The sequence below is a fragment of the Triticum aestivum genome, unplaced genomic scaffold (assembly GCF_018294505.1).
Source record: "Triticum aestivum cultivar Chinese Spring unplaced genomic scaffold, IWGSC CS RefSeq v2.1 scaffold204188, whole genome shotgun sequence".
Lineage (NCBI taxonomy): Eukaryota > Viridiplantae > Streptophyta > Magnoliopsida > Poales > Poaceae > Triticum > Triticum aestivum.
This window is the reverse complement of record NW_025225764.1, coordinates 1-9,495: the sequence shown is the minus strand read 5'-3', so window position 1 is coordinate 9,495 and position 9,495 is coordinate 1. Positions and strand designations below refer to the sequence as shown.

Genomic DNA, 9,495 nt, shown 5'->3' with positions numbered 1-9,495 from the left:
TTTGGCGCTTCACTGGTGATATATAGCAGTTGCACGGTGATTTTAACGATATAAAAGCGGGAAACCAAATTTCATACACGCTCAGCTCCCGTAGCTCAGTTGGTTAGAGCGTTGGTCTTATGAGCCGAAGGTCGCGGGTTCGAGCCCCGCCAGGAGCAAAACCACTAATCGCCATGACTAATCTCTGTACACATATTTGCATGGTGTATTTTTTTATGGACACATGACTTCATGGATCTAGTCTTTTGCTTAATCACGGATTTGTTCTAGACATATTAACTACAAAATTTGAATTATTAATATTTGATTAATTGAGAAAGCAGTGAAAATGTGGATTCAACTAAAATAACGTGCAACCAGAAACCGAAGAGCTTTACTTTTATGGTAATTTGGATAGCTATACTTTTGCTGACGACATGAGGAGTTTGGTTCTATGCATGGCTTGGTCCCATGACTTTTCTTCTGGTCACAACTTTATTTTGTTCTATGAAGCTGAATACTGATATCTATCTATATCTATATATATAGGATGGGTCTATTATGATAACACCCTTAAGAGTCTTATTCTGCACACCACTTTCTTATTCTGCACATCGAAGAAACTACTGTAGCCACCGCCCCGCAGACGCAAAAACAGCCGAACTACATAAAGAAAAAAAAACACCTTCCCCACCTCTCGTTACCCCCTGCCCCGCGACCTCTTCCCCATCGATGCCCATCCCTTCTCCACTTCCCCGGCGAGCACCCGTGCCGCCCCGCCCCAACCACCACCTCGCGCTGCCCCACCCTGGCCACCACCACGCGCCGCCCCGCCCCGGCCACCACCCGCGCCGCCTCGCCCCGGCCACCACCCGCGCCGCCCCGTCCTGGCCACCACCACGCCCTGGGATCCTGACGACTGCTGCCGGTGGAGGGAGAGGGGGCGCCAGATCTGACGCGACCTCTGCCCCTCCCGCGCCGTCCCACCCCTCCTTCGCCAGATCCGACGCGGCCGCGTCCCCTTCCGTGCCGCCCCACCCTCCCTACGCAGGATCCGACACGGCCACGACCCCTCCCCGCCGGATGCGAGCGCCGCAACCTCCGACGAGGTTCCTCGTTGTCAGATCTGAACCATGGCGAGCTCACCATGGTTCCGCCGCGCCGCGGTGCCGCCGTAGTTCCTTCATTGGGAGCCGTTGCAGTCCACCGGCGACGCGCTTGCAGCTCGCCGTCCTTGGACAATCCCGTGGCGGAGCTCTGCTATCCGCGTCGTCCCGCTCCCCTCTCTTCTCACTACCTCTGGCTGTAGTGCGTGGGTGTCGTGGGTGCCGCACCAGTATAGTTCATCGGGGACGCATGGTGCAGTGCACCTCGCCGTGTGGTGCGGCTCAGAGTAGTTTCCCCCCTTTTTTGGATTTTCCATGTGCAACTCAACCAGATCCCGCGAGCAGTGCGTTGCGCGCCCTGTGTGGTTCATCCATGACCACCGCGGGAGGTCACCATCACTGGTGTCGTGACTCCGAGCAGATGGCGGCTGGAGCAGCCCACCTTGCACTGCAGCATGGCGTTTCCACCGTACTGCCCCTCCTCCTCCTATCCCTCATCCTTTCTTGCAGTTTACTGTATGGATTGAAGCAGTGCTCCACCTACTTACCTGCAGCACAGAGTTCACTTGAAAAAAATGTTAACCGCATCACCGGTGGTACTTGATTGTTGTTCAGCTGGTGGCCCACACAGGCTATGGCGGCGCTGCTGCAAGACCTCCAGAGGAGGTAGACGTCCTCCAGCCACCAGGAGCAAACCCACGCGCCGACGAGACATCAAGCCACAAGCGTCGTGCGCGTGCAGTTCATTTTGTGTATGCTTGCAAAATGTGGTGTGTGTATGCGTGCAGTCCACCCCCTCGGTCATCTGTTTATTTTTTGAGATGACAAAAAATGTATTGTCAGATGCGGTGGTTTCACTTCTTTTGAAAAATGATTGCAGTGTGGTGCGTGCATGCGTGCAGTGCGATGTGTGTATGCATGCAGTGCACTGCTGTGCTTCCCTTTGTAAAACAATAACAAAACATCGCAAAAGAAGTTTGTTTTATTTTAGATGTAGTTCATGTGATTCACTAACTTTGACCATGTGGTCCACATAAGTCCAAAAAGAAGTAAGAAAAAAGACAAAAATGTCATGGGATTCAATTTGGCTCGTAGCAAAAAAGAAAAAAACCGCGTGCAGTTCCTTATGTTGATACTGTAGTACGATTTTCCATCTGATGTAGTGTCGGTGCTCATCACATGCAGTTTGGTTCATCCGAAGTAAAAAATGAAAATACACAATAAGAACTTGAAAAAGAAAAATTGTGCAGTCCGCTAGCCCGTCTGATGCAGTGCGGTTTTCAGTCTAAAAGCAGTGCGGTTTTCTTCCTCGTCTTCAAAAATTTACGTCCCACAAAAAAGAAATCATGCAGTTCTCTTACCCGTCTGATGCAGTGCGGTTTTTCGTCCGATGCAGTGCGGTTTTCAGTTGGATGAAGTACCCACGTCCATTTGGGTGTCGCGAAAAATAGAGTGTCTGCTTTTCGGTAAAATTGAAACTGCTCTTAAACCATAAGGAATTAGAAAGAGTGTTCTACATGAAAAAGTTGCGTCTCGTCGATATCTTTCCAATGGCATATGATTTGAATTATTCTGACCAGCCGTTCGAAAAAAATTCGCGAAAAAACAGCCGCTGCCTCTCGACGTCAGCCGCGTGATTTTCAAAATTAACTAAAAATTGTAAGGAATCTCAAAAACATTTGAACATATGACAGTTGCGCCTTGTCCATAGCTTTCCAACGGCGCATCATACGTCTCGTTTCGACAAACGGTTAGAAAACTGGAGCGAAAACAGTACCGAAAATTTTAAAAAAATTGAAAACCAGAGTTCCGCGATTTAGTAAATTTGGAACTGCTCTTCAACCGTAACGAATTAGAGAAAGGTTTATATATGAAAAAGATGCGCCTCGACGATATCTATCCAACGGTGTATCATTTGCTTCATTCCGACAAGCGGTTTAGAAAAAAACGCGAAAAAACACTCGCTGGCACTCGTCATCCGCCGCACTATTTTCAAAACTGCTTTTAAACCGTGTGGAATCTCAAAAAGTGTTCAACATGTCGAAGTTGCGCCTAATCCATAGCTTTTCAATGGTATATTACACGCCTCATTCCGATAAACGGTTAAAAAATTAGAGCGAAAACAGTACCGAAAAATAACGCGTGCAATTTTTTCCGACGAGAAGTTCACTAGTCTCTATTGCAGTGCTCGTCGTCAAAATGATGCAGTGTGCTTTTATTGAGCGTGCAGTGCCGAAGTGGTGTGCAGAATAGTTATTCTGCTAATATTAGCAGAAGTGGTGTGCAGAATATATATATGTATGTATATATATATCTATATACCTACTATTAAAGGGAATAGATATCTTAGTTTGGTTTCGCTTTATTTCGTCCCGTTATGAGGCTTTTGTCTTCCGGACAGTATCGATGAAGGAAAGGACACAAGGCGTACTTTCGTATATGAGACGTCAATCTTCAGTTTGAGTCAAACTCCACAACCATGGCTGCCGCCTCTAACCCTACAATAAGTACTTGCTCAGGAATGAGAAAGCAAAGGACGAATCCGGCGGAAGAGGAGTACTAGCAGATTGAGTCATCAAACGAGGAGGGGTAATTCCACAGCGTGCTTCACCGGTCCTGTCGAGCGTGGGTGAAAAAGGAAGAAAGAGGAGAGCTGGACGAGAAGCGTTTGGAATCAATTGATAAAAGATTTTTTTTTGCTGAAATCCCAGCAAAAGAATAAATTCTACCGAGTAGTTCATATGATATACTATATATCAATTCATACATTTGTATGATTACTAATATATATGTTTATATATGATATACTATATATGTTTATATTTTTCACTTCATTATTAATTGGATTGTGGTTCAGAAATTTGATTCTATTTTATATGTTGCATATTCAAACTGAAACACCCGATTCCGATTTCAACATTAGGCTTCACAAAAGTTGGCCCAGGCTTAACTAAAGTTTAGCCTCAAGTTTGCCCAGGCTTCACAAAAGTTCTGACTGCACCACAGGTGCCTAGCAAAGCAAGAATGAACATATTCTGGCACCGTGGAAGGGTGTCACGCTACCAAGATAAGCACACAAAAAAAAATCCCACACCTATGGTGAACCTATAAAAGTTTTCCAAATCCTTACAAATGAAAATCAAATCACTGTTGGAATCGATGTCTACACTGTAAGGAGTCTCCTGAGTTTCTAGGAAATCGAACTCTGTAGTGCCATGAAACTCGACAGATATCGTTGTGTGCCAAATGCCCGTAAAAGGGACTTGGCGACAAGGAGAAACTCCATGATGTCGCACATTAGCCGTGTTCGCCCATCAGAAACTGGGTAGTGCCCCGACATATGGGCCCCACCAACAAATAGGCAATGGAGACGTGACGACGGTCTATGATTACTGAGTTTACACTAATAAAAAACGATTTTTTTCCTTTTTAATTTTGTACTATAGAATTTCAAGGTCACGTCGATGCCGAGCTCCCATGAATAAAAACTCGGCAAAGACCTGGCATGTGAGTCCACGAGAGGCGTAGCAATGATTATTGAGCTTCCTATGCCGATTTTCGAACTCAGCAAAGCAATGATCCTTCGTCTACCCCGCGCATATAAGCGCAGGCACGCATCTTCCTCCTCCGCCTCACGTCAAAGGAAAAAGTTATACCACAAAAATTTCTTTGCTTGCCAAGCTACATGTCTGAATTTGAACGCATTCCAACATTTCTCTGAATTTTTGTTACTGCATTATAAGGTCTGTCTGAATTTGACAGAGTTATAAATGGTGTTGAGCAAATGTACATTTACATGTTCGGGCCTACTACACAACACAACCGCACAAATTGCTGATCATCCTCTATTCTGTCTTTGAGCACACAGTTGACGCTGACGGCGGGCTTCAAAACCTGTTCTGGTGTGATTTGCAGTTACACCGGGATTATCTTGACTACGGTGATGTTGTCGTCTTTGACAGCACATACAAGATGAACAGGTATGGAATGTCGTTCATTCCTTTTGTGGGTCTGAACAACCACCATTGCTCTACGGTATTCGCATGCGCCATTGTTTCAGACGAGACTGAGGCTACGTATGTCTGGTTGCTTAACACGTTCCTGAAAGCTCACTGTCAGAAGAGGCCCAAATCTGTAATTATCGATGGAGATGCAGCGATGATAAGGGCTATCAGGAAGGTGCTTTCTGACATGTGGCATCGTCTATGTTCATGGCATATTGAAAAGAATATGCAGAAACACCTCAACCACAAGTCATTGTAGGAGTTCAGGGCATTATTGTACCATGCCACTACACATAAAGTTTTTGAGGAGAGATGGGCCGTGTTTGTACTCAAATGGCAGTCGGAGAGAACGAAAACATGGCTCCGTAGGATGTACAGGAAGAGAACGCTTTGGGCTGCATCATATTTGTCTGGTGGGTTATTTCTTGGTATGTGCAGTAATCAGAGGAGTGAGAGTCTGAACTCCAGCCTGCACCTCCATCTTGACTATGGTATGACGATCGTTGACATGGTTGTACACTACGAGAATTGTATCGCTCGCCTCTGTGAGAATGGAGCTTATGATGACTAGACGACCTCACAGACTGTCCCAGTAACAGTGACTGAGTGTGAGACCATTGAGTCGTATGCTGCCAAAGCATTCACACAGGAAAACTTTTATATGTTGCAACAAGATATGAAGAAGGTACAGGAGCCTGAGGTAATTGATAGACTGACAGGGACCGATAGTAAGAGATTTATGGTTGTGTGGAAGAATAACAGCGATCACAGATTTAGTGTGGACTATACGCCAGGTAACTCGGCAGAAACTATAAAGTGCAGTTGCCAAAGTATGACTCGCAAAGGGCTTCCTTGCAAACTAAACTTACCCGTGATACACAAGTGTTGTGTCCTGCGAAGGTTCTCAAAAAAAGCAATAGTTGGACTGTCCGTGAAGCGCACCAGCGATCTGTTTGCGTGGGGTTGGTCGAGTGCTGAGGACAGAGCTAGATATAGTGAGTTGACCATCAAATCTGCAGAAGCATCTCATCTCGCATGCAGTAATCCATTCTTAATAAGTTGATGGCAGCTCTTGATGATATTATAGCGAATAAGGACGTTCAGGGGAATGAAGATGACAGTCAGCGAAGCTTCGTGAATGATAATCCATTTGAGCCTAACCGAGATCATATTCTGGTTCGTGATCCAGTAAAGGTTTCCACCAAGGGTGCACCTAAGCAGAACAATAGAGTTCGCGGTAAGGGTGGCCCAGATGTGCCAAAAAATGAGAGACCTAAAGCATTTGACGAGAAATCTGGACGAAATGTAGCATATGCAGCGACATAGCTCATAACAATAGGACACGCAGCAAAAATGACGAGTATGTCTATTGTTTGTTCATGTTAGTTTTGTTGTTTCATTTACTGTACATTGATTCTCATAGTTTGTAATTTATTCTATGCAACAACTGGGCTTGAAGACAGAAGTGAGCACGGTGCATCTGTTTTACTCCATCCATTTATATGTAACTGTATGTCTTTTTTCTTTCTTTATGTTAGTTTCATTGATTCATTAACCATACATTGATTCTCACAATTTTTAATTTATTCTATGCAGCAACTGGGCTTGAAGACTCAAGTGAAGATGATGCAAGTGTTTTACCTCTTCCATTTATATGAAAGACATTTCTTAAATTTATGTTTGTGTTGAGTATTTTATATGTGTGAAATCAAAATTATTGGCTACAGACCGTCGTTATTTGAGACTTGATATTTTCTGTCGACTATAAGAAAATTACTATGGTGAAATTGTTATGTTGAGACATCATTATTGTTGATATAAATGTACACTATTCACTGTTTATACTATGAATTCTGTACTGGCATTTACTACAGTCCCGTCGGCTGACCAACATATTATAAAAAACTCAATATGGCTGCGACTTGTTATAGAAAACAAAAAAAATAGCCCGCCCGTCCACGAGCGTGTCTTAATAATCCCGTCATTATCATGCCCACCGGGCGAATATGATAGGCGTTTCAGATCACGTCGTGGTAACAGGCCACAACAGGGCAGCAAGTCGACATGGTAGAGTATCAGAGGAGTTTGAAGTGACACCGGGAGCTGGGTATATAAGCCGGTTGACGTATCCTTCAGCCGGCGAGGTGGGACTAAATTTGTGTTTCATTTCCCTGGCGCGTCGTCCCGGCGGGGTTAACTGGGCCGGCCCATGGCACGTCAAGCCGTCGAGAAGTCCGTGTCATCCATGGCCTTATTGGGCCGGCCCACGTCGCGGCTGGCTGTCTCCACATCACCCCGCGACCGATGCAAGTTTAGTGCCACCTCGCCGGCCAAAGGGGACGACGATCGGCTTATATACCTGGCACCCCGTCTCACTTCGAACTCCTCTGAATTGCTACCCTGTCGTCGAGGATGCCCTGTTGGGCCCGGTTTCCACGGCGTGTTCTGAAACACATGTTGTAGTCGCCTGGTTGGCTTGATAACGACGGGCTTATTAAGACATGCTGCTGCACGGGCGGGCTTCTTTTTTGTTTTTCTAAACTATTTTTTTTGTTTTTTAAACTAACTCGCAGCATTTTTTTAATAATGCGCTACCATAGTTTAGTGTACAGAAAATAAACGATGACACTATTACATATATGTAAATCTAAACATTATTGTCAACAAAAAGAGTAAGTATAAAATCTTTCGGCAACAAAATATCGTGTACACATACAAATAATGTACAGATAAAAAAAGGCTGATTATATAATTTTTCTGAAACAAAATATCATGTGGACATAAAAAACATAAGTAAGTTAATAATCTTTTCGAAACAAAATAGTGGTCAAACCAATAAATATGTCTATTACATAAAATTTATAACCAAGTGTGCAAAGCGTTTGGAAAATCGAGTCCTCCAGTAACACCCAATCACGTGCAAAACTCCTCCATGTCGCATCTTTTTCTTCTTCTTTGATATCCAAATAACTTTGTTTTTTACTTCATCAAGCTTGTTTCTTTACGAAAAAATAAGTTGCGCTATCATTACCTCCCTCGAGGAATTGACCTCTGAAAAAATAGTGGTGTTAGCACAACGTACATTGTACGTCGTAGTAAAAACATTGTACATTGTACATTGTACCTGTGAAAATAAGCTTGTCCTTTTGTCACCATCCCAATGTTGAAAGCATTGAAGGAGAAATATTTCACATGAATTCCTAGTGCATACAATTTACGAAGAATAAATATCTATTGTACATATAGGACCGACATTCTGTCAAAGTACACTAGTAGAAAAGGGGGCAATGGTCCCGGCCGGGTCAGCCCATTAGTCCCGGTTCAGTCTAAAACCGGGACCAGTGGTGGCATTGGACCCGGTTTGTGAGCCCCGGGTGCCGGCCGGGCCACGTGGGCCATTGGTCCCGGTTCGTCTGGACCTTTTGGTCCCGGTTGGTGGGACGAACCGGGACCAATGGGCCTCGCTCCTGGCCCACCACCATTGGCCCCGGTTGGCGGGACGAACCGGGATCACAGGCAGCCCATTAGTCCCGATTGGTGGCACGAACCGGGACTAAAGGGTTGGTCCTCGTTGCGGTCAGAGTTTAGTCTCACCTCGCCAACCGAAGGGCACTCACACCAGTTTATATAAGCCCCTCCCTCTCTGCCTTGTTGAGCTTCTCTCAAAGTGAAAATAGATGCCCTTATACAGGGAATTTGACCTAAATTCATATTGAATTTCTCTGAAGTTAGTAGAAATTTATTATGAATTTAGGTCTAATTTTCTCTATAAGCGCATCTATGCTCATTTTTTTAGTAAAGTTAATCACAACTATTTTTTCTTCTACTTATTTCTGAGTAGTTTTTTATATAGTTTTTTATTTTCTGCTATATTTATTTTTTTCTATTTATTTCTGAGTTGTAATAAGTCTTTAAAAATAAAAAAGAGGCGCAATACTCGTTAATTAGCTTCAAACCTTTCGGAATAGTGTAAACTGCACTGCACATAGCTCCGTGCAGTCTACCCTATTCCTCAAGGCTTAGAGCTAAGCAACGTCAGGTTAGCATTGAGCCTCTTCTGCATCGTCTCTGCACTCGGGGCTTATAAACCGCTGCGAGTGCCTCTCGCTTGGCGAGGTGGGACTAAAAAATAGCTGCAGAAAGAATTAACTAAAAAACTCAACCGATACTAAAAGATGCTCGTGGGGCACCAGCCTTAAAACCTGTACCAAATAAAATGCCTTTGTAACAGCCTTAGAACTGGTACCGAAGGAATCAACTAAAAAGCTCTTATAAAGGTCTAGTATTATTGAAACTAAAATTATATAGAATTTTGTTACAAACTTTAATAGCAAAAAGGATTATCATAAAAGAAAATAAATAAGTAATTAGAATTTTGTTCAAAACATTAAAAGAAAAAAATTATC

General features: G+C 44.0%; 1 non-coding gene across 1 annotated transcript; it reads left to right on the top strand.

Annotated features, from left to right (window-relative positions):
* Positions 1-84: 84 nt before the first annotated feature.
* Positions 85-158, top strand: TRNAI-UAU (transfer RNA isoleucine (anticodon UAU)). Its single transcript has one exon. It is a non-coding gene; the product is annotated as a tRNA-Ile (tRNA).
* Positions 159-9,495: the final 9,337 nt, after the last annotated feature.